The following is a 19,668-nucleotide window of genomic DNA, read 5'->3' as shown; positions in this document are numbered from 1 at the left end:
AATCAATGGGACAGCGCGGCTATACCGCGGTAATACCGCGGCTATAGCTGCGCTGTACGAGCGGATTTAACCCTTTTTCGGCCGCCAGCGGGGGTTAAAACCGAACCGCTAGCGGCCGAATACCGCTGCAAGAACGACGGTACAGCAGCGCTAAAAATAGCGCTGTTGTATCGCCGACGCCCCCACCGCCCCAGTGTGAAAGGGGCCTAAAGGCAAATAGACTGTACACATTCCAAGTTCAGTTGCACTAACTTTCCTTAGTAAATGTTAGGGGTGCAACGGATCAAAAAACTCACGGATTCGGAACGTTACTCGGATCAAAAAATCTCCCCCACTGTAATATCCACAATCTCCCCCACTGTAATAATATCCACAATCTCCCCCACTGTAATAATATCCGCAATCTCCCCCACTGTAGTAATATCCACAATCTCCCCCACTGTAATAATATATTAGCAGGGTATGGCAGAGTATTGCATAGTATTGGCAGAGTATTGGTAGTGTATTGGCAGAGTATTGGCAGGGTATTGCAGAGTATTGGCAGGGTATGGCAGAGTATCGGCAGGGTATTGCAGAGTATTGGCAGGGTATGGCAGAGTATCGACAAGGTATGGCAGAGTATTGGCAGGGTATGGCAGAGTATCGACAGGGTATTGCAGAGTACTGTCAGGGTATGGCAGAGTATCGGCAGGGTATGGCAGAGTATCGGCAGGGTATGGCAGAGTATCGGCAGGGTATGGCAGAGTATTGGCAGGGTATGGCAGAGTATTGGCAGGGTATTGGCACTGCTGCCATCCAATCTCTCTCCTCCACTGTACAGATCAGTACACAGAGGAGAGAGAGGAACCGGCGTCATGACATGACGCAGGTTTGTTTACAAGTGATCGCTCTGTCATTTGACGGAGCGATCATGTGGTAAACAGCCGCCGGGTTTACCAAGATGGCCGCCGCTCCGGAGCTAGGCCGAAGCCGCGGCTTTCCTAAGGCCAAGGCAGCGGCGCGCTCCGTGGAGCGCATGTGGGCCGATCCGAACAGGTTGAACCGTTCGGATCACGGATCAGTGACGATCCGTTGCACCCCTAGTAAATATAATATCACCGTGTCACTGCTTTATTTAAAGTGGGTGTGAACCCTTTGTTTAAAGGTGCACCTACAGGTAAGCTTATAATAGGGCTTGTATGGTTTAGGAGATATTCATACTGCATGCAGCTGGTGATGTCATGCGCTCTGAAGGGACGGTATACTGTGCCGTCCCTTCAGAGCTCCTTGCTGCGGTCTGTGATTTCCGTGCGCAAGGATACTGAGAGTAGAAATCGAACTCAAACTCCAACCATAAACAGCCATACAACTACCATGGTACTTGTACTGCATCCTCGCCCTGCCTTATATATTCAGCTGCAGGACTCTAAGGGCTCATTTACACTTGCTTCGGCTTCAATACACATTAAGGGCTAGTTTGCACTTGCTTCAAAACAAGGCTTCGGACAGGCTTTGTTAAAGCTCTCTGAACACCAGTTAAAGCCCTTGTCACTAAATAAAATGGTTAACTTACAGTCCTGTTTACACCTTGCTTTTGCTTGGGGCTTCGATGAGCCTTTGGTGGGGCTTCAAGAAAGCTTTGCCATAGACTTCTAAGCAAAGCAAAGCAAAAGTAAGGTGTAAACAGGACTGTAAGCTAACCATTTTATTTAGTGACAGAAGCTTTGACTGGCGTTTAGGGAGCTTTAGCAAAGCCTGCCCGAAGCCTTGTTTTGAAGCAAGTGTAAACTAGCAGTTAAAGTGGAAGTAAACCCTCCTATCGTTTTCAGCCAAGGAGGCCGCCATCTTGGCCTCTGTTTAGTCTAGAACTGCCATGATGCTGCACATGTGATCCGTTATGACACCAGCCATTGGATGGTTTGACAGTTTGGTTGAGAGCACAACCAATGGGGGTGTTACTTTTGCGGCACGTGCCGGGAAAGGTAACTGTTTTATGGATGGGTTTACTTCCGCTTTAATGTGTGTTGAAGCCGAAGCAAGTGTAACTGAGCTCTTAGGGATAGTTTACACTTGCTTCAAAACGGCTTTGTTAAAGCTCTCTGAACACTATTCAAAGCCCCGGGTCACTAAATAAAATGGTTAGCTTAAAGTCCTGTTTACAACTTACTTTTGCTTTGCTTTGGCTTCGCTTCAAAAATTATAACCCATGTTGCTTTAGTTGTGTTTCAAAGCGTCTTCAAAGCCTCCATAGAAGGCTATGGCAAAGCTCGCTTGAAGCCCCACCGAAGCCCCACAAAGCCTCACCAAAAGCTCATTGAAGCCCCAAAGGCTCATCGACAAGACTGTAAGCTAACCATTTTATTTAGTGACAGGGGCTTTGACTGGCATTCAGAGAGCTTTAACAAAGCCCTTCCAAAGCCTTGTTTTGAAGCAAGTGGTGTCATGTGACTCGTTGGTGTTACAAGGTCTCAGGTGTGAATGGGGAGCAGGTGTGTTAAATTTGGTATTATCGCTCTCACTCTCCCATACTGGTCACTGGAAGTTCAACATGGCACCTCATGGCAAAGAACTTTCTGAGGATCTGAAAAAAAGAATTGTTGCTCTACATAAAGATGGCCTAGGCTATAAGAAGATTGACAAGACCCTGAAACTGAGCTGCAGCACGGTGGCCAAGACCATACAGCGGTTTAACAGAACAGGTTTCACTCAGAACAGGCCTCACCATGGTTGACCAGAAGTTGAGTGCACGTGCTCAGCGTCATATCCAGAGGTTGTCTTTGGGAAATAGACGTATGAGTGCTGCCAGCATTGCTACAGAGGTTGAAGGGGAGGGGGGTCAGTCTGTCAGTGCTCAGACCATACGCCACACACTGCATAAAATTGGTTTGCATAGCTGTCATCCCAGAAGGAAGCCTCTTCTAAAGATGATGCACAAGAAAGGCCGCAAACAGTTTGCTGAACAAGCAGACTAATGACATGGATTACTGGAACTATTTCCTGTGGTCTAATGAGACCAAGATAAACTTATTTGGTTCAGATGGTGTCAACCGTGTGTGGCAGCAACCAGGTGAGGAGTACAGTCAAACATGGTGGTAGGAGTGTCATGGTCTGGGGCTGCATGAGTGCTGCCGGCATTGAGGGAACCATGAATGCCAACATGTACTGTGACATACTGAAGCAAAGCATGATCCCCTCCCTTCGGAGACTGGGCCGCAGGGCAGTATTTCAACATGATAACGACTCCAAACACACCTCCAAGATGACCACTGCCTTGCTAAAGAAGCTGAGGGTAAAGGTGATGGACTGGCCAAGCATGTCTCCAGACCTAAACCCTATTGAACATCTGTGGGGCATCCTCAAATGGAAGGCGGAGAAGCGCAAGGTCTCCAACATCCACCATCCATCTGTGATGTTGTCATGGAGGAGTAGAAGAGGACTCCAGTGACAACCTGTGAAGCTCTGGTGAACTCCATGCCCAAGAGGGTTAAGGCAGTGCTGGAAAATAATGGTGGCCACACAAAATATTAACACTTTGGGCCCAGTTTGGACATTTTCACTTAGGGGTGTACTCACTTTTGTTGCCAGCGGTTTAGACATTAATGGCTGTGTGTTGAGTTATTTTGAGGGGACAGCAAATTTACACTGTTATATAAGCTGTACACTCACTACTTTACATTGTAGCAAAGTGTCATTTCTTCAGTGTTGTCACATGAAAAGATAGAAGAAAATATTTACAAAAATGTGAGGGGTGTACTCACTTTTGTGAGATACTGTATATATTTGTACATGTTGATCATATCCCCCCTTAATCTCCTCTTCCCAAGACAGAATACATTCAGTTCCTCTAATCTTTCCTCATAGCTGAGCTCCTCCATGCCTCTTATCAGTTTGGTTGCTCTTCTCTGCACTTTCTCCAGTTCCCCGATATCCTTTTTGAGAACTGGTGCCCAAAACTGAACTGCATATTCCAGATGAGGTCTTACTAATGATTTGTACAGGGGCAAAATACAATACAAGAAAGGACTTTGCTCGCTTTGGAAACCGCAGCTTGGAATTGCATGCCATTAGTACGTTTGTGATCTACCAAAACCCCCAGATCAGTGATTCTCAACCAGGGTTCCTCCAGAGTTTTCTAGGGGTTCCTTCAGCATTGGGCCATTTCTGCCTCTCGGATAAGTACACCATTAATCTTTTTAGCTATCTGTAAGGAGGTCATTATTCCCATTGACCACAAGTGTAAGGACCATTCTTCCCACTGACCATCACACTAATGTATCACGAGTTGTAGATTTCTCATTTTTAGCAGGGATTCCCCAAGACCAGAGAACTAGTTCAAGGGTTCCTCTGTGTTGAAAAGGTTGAGAAAGGTTGCCCCAGATCCTTCTCCACCATTGATTCCCCCAGTTGTGCTCCCCCTAGTTATGTATGATGCATGCATATTCTTAGCCCCTAAGTGCAGAACTACATTTATCAACAAGCTCTGGAGCAACTTCACTTTGCAAAGTTCACAGTCTACTTACCTTTAGTAAATCAACCCCATAGTCACCGTATCCTGGAATGTTGGGTTCCGTCCGGCCCAGTTCAGCAGGAGCCGATTGCAGTGTCTGATAGAGTGGGAAGGTGATCTCTGGCACTCTATAATACAGTAGCCCATCTGCTCACACAGCCCATTGTAGTATGACCTTGCAGGCTCACTCTGTCATCCCTAATGTGATAATGTGATTACACAGTGGATGCCCGGACCGCAGCACGCCAGGGACTGCGATGATAAATCAGCCTATGGAGGCTCTAATAAGTTCAAGAATGTGATAATAGGAGGAAACATTAAACACTTCCTTGCCAAAACTAGCACATTGTTATAAATGAATAAGGACGATAAAAATAAACGCATAATCGCAATGTTTACGGTCCTTGCATTCCGAAGAAAAATAACTATGGAAAATTACTATATGAGTAACAGCTTACATTGGCACGGGAAATCGAAATAAAACGTTTAAAAGACACGTTCGTCTTCACATCAACATGTTAAAAGAAGCTATTAAAATTAAACCTGTTTTCATGACATACCTTATTTTATACCCAGTGACATCATCACTGGGAGTCCGTGCTTCTCTATGCAATGCGGGCAGAACATGGCTGGTGGGAGGAGCCGGCAGGGTACTGTACATACACTGTATTGTCAAAAGTATTGGGACGCCTGCCTTTACAGGCACATGAACTTTAATGGAATCCCAGTCTTAGTCCGTAGGGTTCAATATTAAAGAGGAACTGCAGTCTTCTCACATAAATTTGTAATAAAGACATCTTTGCCATTCTGAAGCTTCCCTCCAACCACTTTGCATATTTTATCTATACTGTGATTCTGTACTTGCCAAATATGCTGCAGAAATCTCCCTCCACTGAGTCTGGCTGGAGCCATTTTAACTGTGGGCAGCTGAAGCTGCTGCCTGTTCACTTCCTGGATTTACACAGACACACCTCCAGCTCTGCAGCTCTCATTGGCCCTCTTATGACTCATCCCCCCTCCCTTCCTGGCAAACTCTCAGGAGAGTGAGAGAGAGAGCTGTGCATGATGTCATAAGCTGAGGCTAATGACCAGACAAGAAAGCGGAAGTTGGCTGTATAAGGAATTTAGTGGCAAAAAAAAAAAATTATGTTTTACTATCCAAAGTTAAAAGCACAAGGGCAGAAGATTTAATAGATGGAAAGATGAAAAAATTTCTGAAGGTCCACTTTTAGTTGTTTGACCATTCTTCCAGAAGCGCATTTGTGAGGTCAGGCACTGATGTTGGATGAGAAGGCCTGGCTCGCAGTTTCCGTTCTAATTCTTCCCAAAGGTGTTCTATTGGGTTGAGGTCAGGACTCTGTGCAGGCCAGTCAAGTTCCTCCACCCCAAACTCACTCATCCATGTCTTTATGGACCTTGCTTTGTGCACTGGTGCGCAGTCATGTTGGAACAGGAAGGGGCCATCCCCAAACTATTCCACAAAGTTGGGAGCATGAAATTGTCCAAAATGTCTTGCATAGGTGTGCAGGGTGTGCCTGGGCAAACCCTAATCACGTCGTGCACATTAGCATTATAGTTCTGTGTGCAGGCGGGAAGATCTCCCTCTTACCGGCTCTGCCATAAGAGAAGTGCTTATAAAGGTTTGAGCTTTGGGGTGCACACCCTAATGTAATAAGCTGCGCACACCTATAATGTCTTGGTATGCTGATGCCTTAAGAGTTCCCTTCACTAGAACTAAGGGGCCAAGCCCAACCCCTGAACAACAACCCCACACCATAATCCCCCCTCCACCAAATGATTTGGACCAGTGCACAAAGCAAAGTCCATAAAGACATGGATGAGCGAGTTTGGGGTGGAGGAACCTGACTTGCCTGTACAGAGTCCTGACCTCAACCCGATAGAACACCTTTGGGAAGAATTAAAGCGGAGACTGTGAGCCAGGCCTTCTCATCCACATCAGTGCCTGACCTCAAAAATGTGCTTCTGGAAGAATGAATGGTCAGACATTCCCATAGACACACTCCTAAACCTTGTGGACAGTCTTCCCAGAAGAGTTGAAGCTGTTATAGCTGCAAAGGGTGGACCAACGCAATACTGAACCCTACGGACTAAGACTGGGATGTCATTAAAGATCATGTGCGTGTAAAGCCAGGTGTCCCAATACTTTTGACAATATAGTGTAGCTTCCTGAAAACAGGAACATTCATTTCACAACCATGCGCAATTTTGAGGCTTGACATATTTGGTATCTACTTGCTCGATGCAACCTCATCTTTTGTATTTTGCCCCAAAAAAAAAAAAAAAAAATCGGGTATTATATTGTGTCCATGAACACTAAAATTTGAGTGTATTTTATTTATTTTTTTTTTAAACGGAAAATATAGATGAAATAAACAGTAGTGTAAATATCATGTGACAAAACATTGCAACCCATTTTATTCCACCGGGTCTTTTGGAGTTTTAACCCTTTAATGATAAAAGCCAAACACAGCAGTCCTGCTACAGATGTCACATCACCTCCCGAACATTAAAGCCCACTTAAGGCCGACCTCCTTTCTTCCTGATGTAGACACATGAATTACACGGTCCACTAGAGGTTCAAGTGTTAATAAACCCAGAACAGTAAAAGCAGTCTGTATATGCAGCGTAGCATGCTTGTTATACTCACTGTGGAACCTAAGGGGTTAATCCTGCACATTATGCAAAAAAGGCTGTTTGATCCTGTCTTCTCTGATCCTCCCCTTCTTTTACTGTCCCCAATCCATCTGCGGACAGTACAGAGCCTTGGAGTCACTCTGCACATGCTCAGTTTGGCGTGTATTGCTAGAGAGTTTTTTTTGGGAGGGTGCATGTGATCAGCACAGGGCCAATCAGCACTGCCCAGACAGAGGGTCAGGGGTCCTGCAGTTAATAGGACAATCAGTGGAGAATGAAAACTCCTTGAACAAGCTTTAAGCAGACACCGATAGAAGTCATAAGACCAGGGCTTTTTTTTCTCAGGGAATAGGTGCTAGTATTTACCTCCCAGTATCGCCCCCTTTAGAGAATACAGAATGAAATATTGTTTTGTGGTGCTTTGTATTGAATTTGCTATTGATAGCAAGAAAAGCAGTAAAATAGATCCCCTGCAGCCAACAATAGCCCCCCCCCCGCAACAAAATACCCCCAAGAAGCAATAGATCCCCCGGCAACAATAGCCCCCCCCCGGCAACAAAATACCCCCAAGAAGCAATAGATCCCCCACCAACAATAGCCCCCCCCCCGGCAACAAAATACCCCCCAGAAACAACAGACACCCCCCCGGCAACAATAGATCCCCCACCAAAAATAGACCCCCCCCCCCAAGCACAATACACCCCTGAGAAGATTTGTCCGCCAGCAGCAATAGATCCACCCCAGCAACAAAAGACCTGCAACAAAATACCCCCCCCCCTCCGGAAAAAATACACCCCCAAGAGGATTTATCCACCAGCAACAATAGATCACTGAGCAGCCAACATTAATAGACCCTCCAGTAGTCAGCAGCAACTGACCTCTCCCTCAACAGTAGATCCTTTCTAGCAAAAAATGCCCCCCTCCCCCCAGTAACAATAGATCCCTCACCAGCAACAACAGATCCCCCAGCAGCTATCATCAATAGACCATCTAGCACAATTCAGCACCTCTTGCCATTACATACATTCAATGCTGGAAGTGCCGGAATTGCGTTCCCCCTGAAAAGAAGCCCTGCCTGCTATATACTGCGGGTGAGAAAAGGCATTTATCAGTTTATATTATTGAAATAATTGCATTTCTGTGTACTGTGGCAGACCAGATATAGTAAATTCAGGGTCCTGGGTATAGTAAGGCCCCTTTCACATGGGCGCCTCCATTGGACGGACACATTCCTCTATTGGGAGATCGGGTGAAAAAGGACCGCCTCTCCGCTTTCATCCAATCATATCCAGTCTGATCCGATCCGCCAGGAAAATAGGACCACCATTGTCTGGATTTTGCGGCGGATGTCAGTGGACAGGTCACCGTTGACATCCGCCGCTCCATTAGGAGGTGAATGGATCAGATCCGTCTGAAAAACTGACAAGCAAACCTGAGCGGACAGCCCGTGTAAAAGTGGTCTAACACTTTAAGTGCATTTTCATGTAAACAATATGTGTTTTACTGTTTGAGCGCAGAATGGAAAAAATGGCTCCGGCAGGGAAAGGACCAAAACTACGGACTGTGAGCTCAGCGCCGGGTTATCCGGTCACAGAATCAAAACCAGGAATTAGCCAAAAACCTCAAGACAGCTGCCATTTTTCCTCCCGAGGTTTATTTTTCTCATAAGTACGGGTTTGGGACTACAGCGAGTCTCGTTTCTTATCGCACATTGACAGCGGTCATGTGATTTCTGCAAAGTTTACCAACATTCCATAAAACGAAAGTAAAGCACGCCGACGTATCTACTGTGTACACACTGCCAGACCGGACGGGGCATGTCCAGGCACGGGAAGCCTTTGTTGCAGGATGACTGCTATAAATTAGTCATCTTAAAAATAAAAGCAATGTATGGTATTCTTCCAGGAACATATACAAATATCCACAGATATTTACCTTCATCACACCCTTACTGGCAGGGAAACAATGACCTTTATCAGCCAGTGCAGAACCTTTACCTTCTCTTCTGCGTCAAGACATAAATCCGTGCTGGCTGTGTGTAAAGTAGGTGGAAAGTCAAAACACTAATATCTTTTAATGTGTTCCCATAATTCAAAAAGTTGTTTTGAAATCTGCAGCTTTCAATAAAAGGAGAAGTCTGGGCTGGCAAAAAACAAAAAACAAAAAACAAAAAAACAAACAAAAAAAAAAAACAAAACAAAAAAAAACAAACACGACAACATATATAAATCGCTCTTATTAGGGTTGTACCGATACTGGTATCGGTGCTGATGCCGAGTATTTGCACAAAGTATCGGTACTCCTGCAAATGCACCGATACCTGAAACTGATACTTACTAACAACTGATAACCGATACTATTTTCGGTTCTTTGAGCTGTCAGTGGGGTCTCCCTTGTTGACAGATGAAGTGTTAAAGAAGTCCAGTAATTGAAGCTGTCAAAAAAAAAAAAAGCAGCGGCAATGTTTATTAACAACATTGCTGAAACACTAAAATAAAAAGAAACATTGTTTCTTTTTGAATCTTTCTGTTTCTTCATCTGCAGATCAAAGGGATGAACAAATGTTCCTCTGTTTAACCCCTTATTAACCCTTAATTTACTCTAATCAGCCTTAATTAACTCCATATTCTCCCCCATTTAATTATTTTCCTGCTTTTTTTTTTTTTTTGTTCACGTCTATTTTATAAACGTTAAACAATACTCATCGAGTTCTAAAAAAAAAAAAAAATTATCAGTACTCGTAAAAAAATGGTATCGGTGCACCCCCAGCCTCTTATGCAGCAGTTGTCCCACATCGGCTATAAAACCGAGAACTGATCAATCACATGACCACTGATCGCTCATTTCATGGTCTTCTTGGCGTAAAGAGTAGTGACTGCCAATCACTGCTCTCCATTTTGTTACTCCAGCACACACTGGAGCGTCGCAAAGGAGAGGAGGTGCCTCCAGCTCCCAGTCATGTGCTGAGAGGCAGTGACAGCTGTCAATCAGGTAGTTGGGTGGATCCCCACAACATTGTCAGGAATTTTCCAGAGCCTGGAGTGGGGCTCCACCACATCAGCTGACAGCAGCCTATAACCCGCTGTCAGCTGATTCTGAGTCACAGGAGAGCAAATGTTAGAGCCCTTCTGTGACCCAAAAGAAAAGTATGGCCAAAAAAAAAAAAAGCTTTGGCCATAATTCTTAGTGGCTGGTGATCCTGCCATAAAGGTCAGTTGTTGAAGCAGTTTCTATAAGGAGGTGACAACTGTCTCCCATTTGAGCTCCTGAGTTGTCACCTTGTCAGATGCGCCTGTAACGAGCCCCTTGCTCGCTCGGTTCCACTCTCCCGACACACTTCTGCAGCTATTGAATCAGATTGCAACATCCGGTCCTCTCATCCAATGCTCCGGGATTAGAACTTCAGCTATGTGCCGTTCTAACCCAGTTGTGATAGCTCAGAACAAACACCAGGCAGGCTGTATGTAAGTTCATCCAGGAATCTCTTTTATTCAAAAATACAGGCTCTTTTATACCTTAACAGTAGAGGTGCATACCTCCGGCTCATATTACTCTAACAATACACCTGTAACTTAATTAACCTAATTAACATGAGCTAATTAACTAATCCCTTTAGACAGCCTAGATGACTCAGACATGACCTTTAGGCCAGACTGGCCGTCTTGTAGTTCAGAAAATCCAATCAACATTATCACAATATCAGAGTTAATTAAACACAAACAACAATGGGGATCTAATGACTCTTAGATCCCATACTAGAGACTTATTTACAATACACATTTTAGCAGACAACAGACAGGTAGCTGGAATTGATGACATTAGCATTTAACGGTAGGAGTCCCAACGGTATGAATCAGTCACTATTCTAATATGGCAAATCCAGGGTCCCCAGAGTCTGTGTGTCCTGGGGGACCAGGACCCGAATCCACAGTAATACCACCTCACTACAAGCCGATGTGCTGTGGGGCCGGTAGAATCTGTTGTGTAGCTATCAGGAAGACGGTCAAAAGCAGTGATATGCAGCCCACGATGGAGTGAGTGCATGTAGACAGAAAGTGGCTACAACAGGTTGGAGGAAAATAGAGGAGGAACAGACAAGGAATGAAAAGTTACACGACCATTGCTGGTCATCACTGGGCTTAGTCAGGGTTTAGATCTAAGTTTACTATTTAAAGTCCATCTCCAGGCTGTATCTGCAATATTTAGCTAGTTTACAATACTGTCCCCTGCAGTAATTTAACTCTGCCAGAAGATGTCCTCAGTCTTCCTGGTTGAACAACAATTATTATCACTCTGTCTGGAAGACTGAGGACATACTGTGAGTGCAGGGAGTCATGGACCCGTCCTCAAAAAGGTTGTCACCATGGTATCTGCATTCACAGCATATGGATGTAGAGTGCGACACATCACATCAATGATGACTGTCCACCGCCAGGAGAAGATTTAAAGGGGATATGGACCCTGCCCGCTATGTGAGCAGCCTAAAGACACCTTGAAAAGCTAATTCTTAAAAAAACCAAGCATAGCATACACACAGGAGGGCTTCCAGGGTGTCAGGAGTGGGGAGCTCTGTAGAAAGGGGCCCAGGGCCCCCAACCAGACTTTACGATAATGCTTCTGCCCAGAATATTTGTGTTAGTTTTAGAAAGAATGAGGTAGGGTTAGAAGGACTGTCAGGTTTGTATTTCTGATCCATGTTGCGGAGACTGCCCCCACTTAGGCCTCATGCACATGGGCACTTAACAGCTCCTGGGTGATAAGGCATCAAATCCCTCATGCATTCTGGTACCCGAGGAGCCATACTTGCTACGTACTGCTGCCAAGGCCATGCTCAGGTTGTTGGTGATGATTTCTTCATCAGCATTTACCATCTCATGCACCGCTTCTCCCCAGACGTGCCAGGTTCACAGATAAGCATCGTACGCACATGCGTGGGTAGGTGCAAAAAAAAAAAATAAATAAAAAATAATGTAGGACTGTAATGCATTCTTACAATGCATCACAGTGCAGGCACACAACTGCATATCAATTATTTGCACCACAAGTCTGAAGGGGCCCTAAGTGTAGCAGAGGACAGTAAAGGGAGTCTAGTTGCAGTTAGACCCCTTTCACACTGGGGCGCTTTTCAGGTGTTTTTACGCTTTAAAAAAGCGCCTCTCAAGCCTCCCCAGTGTGAAAGCCTGAGTGCTTTCACACTGGGGCGGTGCGCTTGAGGGACGGGAAAAAAAGTCCTGCAAGCAGCATCTTTGGGGCAGTGCGGGAGGGCTGTATACTCAACTCCTCCACCGCCCCGCCCATTGAAATGAATGGGCGCCGCTTTCAAGGCGCCGTAAAAGCGTTTTGAAAGCAGTGCTAAGCGGGCGCTTTTAACCCCTTTACAGTGGTAAAACTAGCGGCGCTTTACCGCTACTGCCCCAGTGTGAAAGGGGATTTACAGCTGCTGTGACCCTGTATCCTGATTGCACAAGGCCCTAAATGCTGGGACAGTATTCAGCCCTGTCCAGCCACAGCCTGCCATACTCTTTGACATGCTGTAGGCAGGACACTGCACTTATCGCACCAAAACGGCAGGAGAAAACGCACTTAGCAGGAAAGCCCCGTGTGGCTCCATTCACACCTAGGCGTTTTTGGGCGATTTTCTGCTCTAAGCCTCAGCTCGAAAAAACGTCCAACAAGGAAAATCTCTTTAATTTCAATGACCTCTGTTCACATCTGAGCGTTCTGTCGTCTTAAGCAAAATGCCCGTCTCTCAAAAAAAGTACATGAGCTTCTTTTTTTTTTTTTACAGGCGTTTTAGTGCTTTTCATTGGTCACTTGTCAACTTCAAAACGCCTCTACAAAAACGCTGCAAAAATAGCGACGCCTAGATGTGAACGAAGCCTTAATCACAGAATTTCAGTTTAGAATCTTACCGACTTTGTGCCGACATGAACGCTACTGAAGACACGCATCTAGGAGTCAGTCATTTCCTGTGCTATACAATTCGTACATCTGCTGCTGGCATCTGAAGGGTTAATGGTCCCTCTGAAAGGGGCTTTTTTCCCTCCCAGCATGCCGCCGGTGATGTCATCCCTGGCATTCTTCATGCCGGAACTGAGCCCAGCGCACAGCATACAGAAAAGCTGCAGGACCAAAACATCAGCCACGTCACCAGCTGCAATCAACACGGAGTCGTACCCGCAGTCACCTGAAAGGTTCTACCTGCCGACATTTTACCCTCATGTCCAGGGGCAATTTCCTACTGAGCCAATTAGAACGAACGTTCACGGGGTTGATTTACTAAAGGCAAATAGGCTGTACACTTTGCAAGGCAAATTTTCTCAGAACTTAGTAAATGTGAGGTTTCGCTTTGCAAATACCCAATCACCCAATGTAAAAAAAAACAGCATTTTGGCTTGCACATAATTGGATGATGGGAGTGAAAGTCGGCAGAGCTTCACTACATTCGCTAAGCTTTGTGGAAAATTTATTTGCAAGGTGAAAAGTTTACTTGCCTAGATGTACCCATGGAAATATGATGACGGTTGGATGATCGTGCAAAAACCAACAAATATATGGGTGTGGCTTTATATATGTCATCAGCCAAAAAAAAAAAAAAAGGAAGAAGAACTGGTAAAAACAAAATACTTTTCTTACAATCAGGGCTGGTGCAAGGATTTTTGACAGCCTAGGCGAAACCTCATTTTTCCTCCACCCCTTTGCCCTGCCCATATATACCCCACCTTTTTAACGAAGCGCCCATCAAATTAGAGCTGCGCGATTCTGGCTAAAATGAGAATCACGATTTTTTTGCTGAGAAGATAGATCACGATTCTCGCGGCGTAACATTATCTTTCACATTAAAACAAAAAAAATTGGGCTAACTTTACTGTTTTGTTTTTTTTTCTTTTTTATTCATTGAAGTGTATTTTTTCCCCAAAAATTGCGTTTTAAAAGACGGCTGGGCAAACACAGTGTGACATAAAATATTGCAGCAATTGACATTTTATTCCCTAGAGTCTGCTAAAATATATATAATGTTTGGGGGTTCCAAGTAATTTTCTAGCAAAAAATATTGATTTTAACTTAAGAAACAAGTGTCAGGAAAAAGATTCAGACTTTAAGTGGTTAACCTTCCTGCATTTACACCTTGTTTAAAAACTTGGCAGACTGCCTGGATTTTTTTTTCACACAGAAGTTTCTCCCTTTGATCTAAGAAGGAAGAGTTAGTAAGGGCTCTTTCACACGGGGCGGATCAGTGATGATCCGCCCCGTGAACACCCGCTTGCTTGCAATGCAGCCTCACCAGCGCCCATCAATGCAGCCTGCCAGCTCCCATCAATGCAGCCTACCAGCCCCATCAATGCAGCCTACCAGCCCCATCAATGCAGCCTACCAGCTCCCATCAATTCAGCCTACCAGCTCCCATCAATTCAGCCTACAAGCGCCCATCAATGCAGCCTCACCAGTGCTCATCAATACAACCTACCAGCGCCCATTAATGCAGCCTCACCAGCGCCCATTAATGCAGCCTCACCAGCGCCCATTAATGCAGCCTCACCAGCGCCCATTAATGCAGCCTCACCAGCGCCCATTAATGCAGCCTACCAATGCCTATCAATGCAGCCTACCAGTGCCCATCAATGAATGTTTACTTGCTTCCATTCGTTCGGGAGTCAGGACACAGACCTCCGCCACCGATGCGCCTCTCACACTATATGCAAATGGAGCGGCGGCTTCCTGCTGATGCTGAGTCTTACTTGCTTGCTGTAGAGAGAAGAGAGTAGCAACACCAGTGGCCTCATTTTGGCCAGAATCGTGCAGCTCTACTTCTTGCATTCTATGCGTGAAGGTAAAAAATCTTCTATGTGCAGAACGCCCCCCCAATACTTACCTGAGCCCCCTCTCTCTCCAGCAATGTGCACAAGCATCTCGGCTCTTCCGGATCTCTCCCTCATTGGATGAGACACCAGCGGTAGCCATTGGCTCCAGCTACTGTCAATTACAGCCAGTTAGCCAATGAGGGGAGAGCGTGGAAGGGGCTGAGCCACGCTCAGTGTGTGAATGGATTTGGACACAGAGCAAAGCAGCGGCTCAGGAGCGAGGCTACTCGGTTGCCCCCATAGCAAGCTGCTTGCTGAGGGGGAACTTGGCAGAAGGTAGGGGTCAGGAGCACCGAAGAGGGACCTGAGAAGAAGAGGATTGGGGCTGCTCTGTGCAAGACTACAGTTTTAACCTATCTTTTTTTTTTCTTTATATAAACCAAGCCTTCATTATCCTGATATGTGTCTGCTGTACCATGTACTTGTATGAGAAAGTCTCCTGTTCTCTGTGTTGCTTTCATGTAAATCCCTGGTGTTCCTGCCAGTCCCTCTGCTTTCCTATTAAAAGAAAAGTATGGGGTTTTTGCAGATTTATACTTGCCTAAGTAGATGCAGCATCTGTCTGATGCTGCATCTGCCCCCTGCCGGTTCTAACATTGAGAACCGATCGATCTCACACGACAGGTCACTCAGTTCTCATTGCTCCCTGGAGCGCTGGGCTGTGGAGGGGGCGGGAGCGGTCGGTTAAAGGCTCTCAACAGCTCACCGAGAGGCTGAGCCGGGTGCCAGTCCAGGCATATGGGCGGATCCCAACCCCAGTGCCGCGATCTTGCCTGAGCCTGGACCGGCTTTGTGACGTCAGCAAACAGCAGACTTCAGCCCGCAAAACAAACTGCACTCCCGTGATCCACAGGAAAAGTACAGCCAAACGAGCTCTGGCTGTACTTCTCCTTCAAAAACTAAACACACTAAGCAGGAGAGTACACCGTGGTCAGTTCTTTAGCTATTCTGGGAACTCAGCCTACTCTCCTCCAATGATCAGATTTGTCCTGACACGCACCCACTGCATAGCCATTCGCTGGGAAGCTCAGTGTGCTGCTGCTTCTCCCCCCCCAGCTCTTATGCAGCTGAGAACAGAACTGAGAATGAGTTGTTTTACAAGGTGATCGTTTACACTTTAATATTACTTTAAAAACAAATGATATGTGGCAATCAAAGATGGTACAGATCAATCACAACAAAATGTTACATAGGATGGTCAAGATCATCCAAGTCAGTCTACGCATTTCGTGGGCCATCCTGCTTCATTGGGACTGTATATAATGAATTGATAACTTTTCAGTCACAGGTACCGTAATTGCATTTTCTCTTTTCAGTACAAATTACTTTACTGGTGACTGAACAACTGTTAATATGATATATACAGTATATAGTCCTGATGAAGCGGGGTGGCCCAGGAGAGGGCAGTCACATGCCTGATAAAGGGGTCCGAAACGTTGCTTATGCTGTAACAATGTGGTCGCTGAATAAAGTATTGGACTCACATTGGAGATCAATGGTGTGCTGGTGATGTTCTGCTGCCAGGAGATGCCAGTAGAGAACCTCTGATCTACAGGACAAAGCCACCCTTGCCCCCAGGCTGATAGAAGCACCTTATATATAGATATCAATTCCTTACTATAACATTTCATTCCTCTGTTTGTGGACGTTTCCATCAATGTGGGCATGTGAAGCCCAATTGAGATCGCTTCCTGGAATATGCATGGAGAGGTGCATGCTGGGTAACCAGCATGCACCTCTCAATCTCGCGCATGCACAATTTAACGGCGGCCGTAGCGCCGATTGTTTGTATTGCCCGCAGACTCCTGGGAAATGATGCGTCGTCATTTCCCAGGAGCATAGGCGAGGGAGGAAGTCTCAAGGAGCTCCGCGGACCAGGAAGTGGCAGATTACAAGGACTACATAGCAACAGGGCATTTAGGGTGAGTATATAAAAAAAATGTAAAAAAAAAAAATTCTCCAAATGTTTGTTTATAGGTTTAAAAAGGAGGCATTTAAAAAGGAAAAAAAAAATTTAGGGTGGAACTCCGCTTTAAATAGGATTTATATAGCACCAACAGTTTGTGCAAAAAATGAGGGCAGACAGTAGAGTTATGCCCCGTACACGCGGTCGGATTTTCCGCCGGAAAAAGTGCGATCGGATTGTGTTGTCGGAAATTCCGATCGTGTATGGGCTCCATCGGACTTTTTCCATCGGAATTTCCGACACACAAAGTTTGAGAGCAGGATATAAAATTTTCCGACAACAAAATCCGATCGGTTAAATTCCGATCGTGTGTACACAAATCCGACGCACAAAGTGCCACGCATGCTCAGAATAAATAAAGAGATGAAAGCTATTGGCTACTGCCCTGTTTATAGTCCCGACGTACGTGTTTTACGTCACCGCGTTCAGAACGATCGGATTTTCCGACAACTTTGTGCAAAGGTGTGTTTTTAAGAAAAGTTTGAGCCAACATCCGTCGGGAAAAAATCCATGGATTTTGTTGTCGGAATGTCCGATCAATGTCCAATCGTGTGTACAGGGCATTAAAATTCAACTCAATATAAAAGCGGGGGTTCAGAGGGTGCTGATCATGGGAGCTTACAATCTAAAACCAGACAGGAGATGGATCAGAGGTGAATGCGTCCTTTTAATGTAAGCAGTCACATAGGAAAACCTTTGTTTGCCCCAAAATGCAGCAAAAAACAAAAATAAAAAAACGGCTCCATTATTCCTCTGTGCTCCCACAGTAACGGCTTTTCAGAAGAAACGTGCCAAGGTAGACAAAGGAAAGAGCTCCCGCCGTTCGCGGTTCACGCCTCTGTGCTGCGGTCTACCGCTGAGTAACAAAAACATACAATACAAAAATCAGAAGAACACCTGGGACACGCAACAGCTCCAACAAAACAGGTTCAGAAGGCAATCGTTATTTTTGTTTTTTTTAGTTTTTTTTAAGAAATACATGTAAACAGGGGTCAGCTTAAAGGGCCAGTCCACCCAAAAGTGATATTAGTTATAGGTGGAGTTTGCAAGGATGAGTCTTGGATGTTCCAACATCTCCCGTCACTATTCCCAGTTTCAGTAACTTTACAAATCCCCCAGAGTGGGTTTAAAATTCTGGTCTTCCAGTCGCCATTTATAAAACAAATGCTGGTAGATAAGTGGTTAAAGCTGCCCCTCCCCTGTCCATAGCGAAGTTTTGCCCCCTTATAGGTAAAAATTAAAAACTTTTATTTTTTTATTTAACTATTGTAATTTTAATTATTACTTTTTACATTTTATTTATTGATGTATTTTTTAACACCGCTTAATCTCCTTAAAGAAGAATATTCTGCATACACAAAAGATACTTTGACATCTGTCACTGCAAGTGACAAGTTTACAAACAAAGCCATGTGATCCCGGTGTCATAGCAGGTATGAAGCGGTTAAATGAAAACTCCAGACAAGTGAAGGAGCTTTGTAGAGGAACCGTTTTTTCCCCAAATGATTTGTAAAGTAAATGCCACGTTGCGGTGACCCAGCTAACTCCCATTGTTACAGATGAATAGGAGAGCATGGCGTTCTGTGCCACTGCCCACCTCCACTTCACATTCACACTCAACAGAAAATCAATGGTGATTTCCACTTGGAACTTTCTCCATTCTGTAATTACAACACCTCCACCTTCCAGGGTATACAACTCCGCTGAAAGCCTGATTTCAACTTTCAGCTGGTATGTAGAAACTCTGTATAAGGAGGGATGCTTGTGTATATCATCCTGAAGCTGCGGTGCGATACAGCCCACCCCATTTCCTGGCTGGAGGATGCCCAGCATCAGCTAACTCACATGTGTCAAACACAAGGCCCATGGTCTGAGTCCAGCCCACCAGGCCATTTCATGCGTCCCTCACACCCGGTGGAAAGAGTGCAAGTGAGATATATACAGCCTGTGAAAGAGAGCTGAACCCTGCACTCTGTACATAGTGCGCCCCTGAACCCTGCACTCTGTACGTAGCGCGCCCCTGAACCCTGCATTCTGTACGTAGCGCGCCCCTAAACCCTGCATTCTGTACGTAGCGCGCCCCTAAACCCTACACTCTGTACGTAGCGCGCCCCTGAACCCTGCACTCTGTACGTAGCGTGCCCCTGAACCCTGCACTCTGTACGTAGCGTGCCCCTGAACCCTGCACTCTGTACGTAGCGCGCCCCTGAACCCTGCACCCTGTACGTAGCGTGCCCCTGAACCCTGCACTCTGTACGTAGCGTGCCCTTGAACCCTGCACTCTGTACGCAGCGTGCCCCTCAACCCTGCACGTAGCATGCCCCTAAACCCTGCACTCTGTACGTAGCGCGCCCATAAACCCTGCACTCTGTACGTAGCGCGCCCCTGAACCCTGCACTCTGTACGTAGCGCGCCCCTGAACCCTGCACTCTGTACGTAGCGCGCCCCTGAACCCTGCACTCTGTACGTAGCGCGCCCCTGAACCCTGCACTCTGTACGTAGCGCGCCCCTGAACCCTGCACTCTGTACGTAGCGCGCCCCTGAACCCTGCACTCTGTACGTAGCGCGCCCCTGAACCCTGCACTCTGTACGTAGCGCGCCCCTGAACCCTGCACTCTGTACGTAGCGCGCCCCTGAACCCTGCACTCTGTACGTAGCGCGCCCCTGAACCCTGCACTCTGTACGTAGCGCGCCCCTGA

The 19,668-nt window shown here is 45.9% G+C and overlaps 1 protein-coding gene across 2 annotated transcripts in view; it reads right to left on the bottom strand.

Annotated features, from left to right (window-relative positions):
* LOC141120337 (RING finger protein 24) overlaps positions 1 to 19,668 on the bottom strand; it is a 173,989-nt gene that overhangs the window by 52,235 nt on the left and 102,086 nt on the right. The gene's annotated exons all lie outside the window — the stretch shown is intronic.

This window comes from Aquarana catesbeiana, linkage group LG01 (assembly GCF_042186555.1).
Source record: "Aquarana catesbeiana isolate 2022-GZ linkage group LG01, ASM4218655v1, whole genome shotgun sequence".
NCBI classification, from domain to species: Eukaryota; Metazoa; Chordata; class Amphibia; order Anura; family Ranidae; genus Aquarana; species Aquarana catesbeiana.
This window is presented reverse-complemented; position numbering and strand designations above follow the sequence as displayed.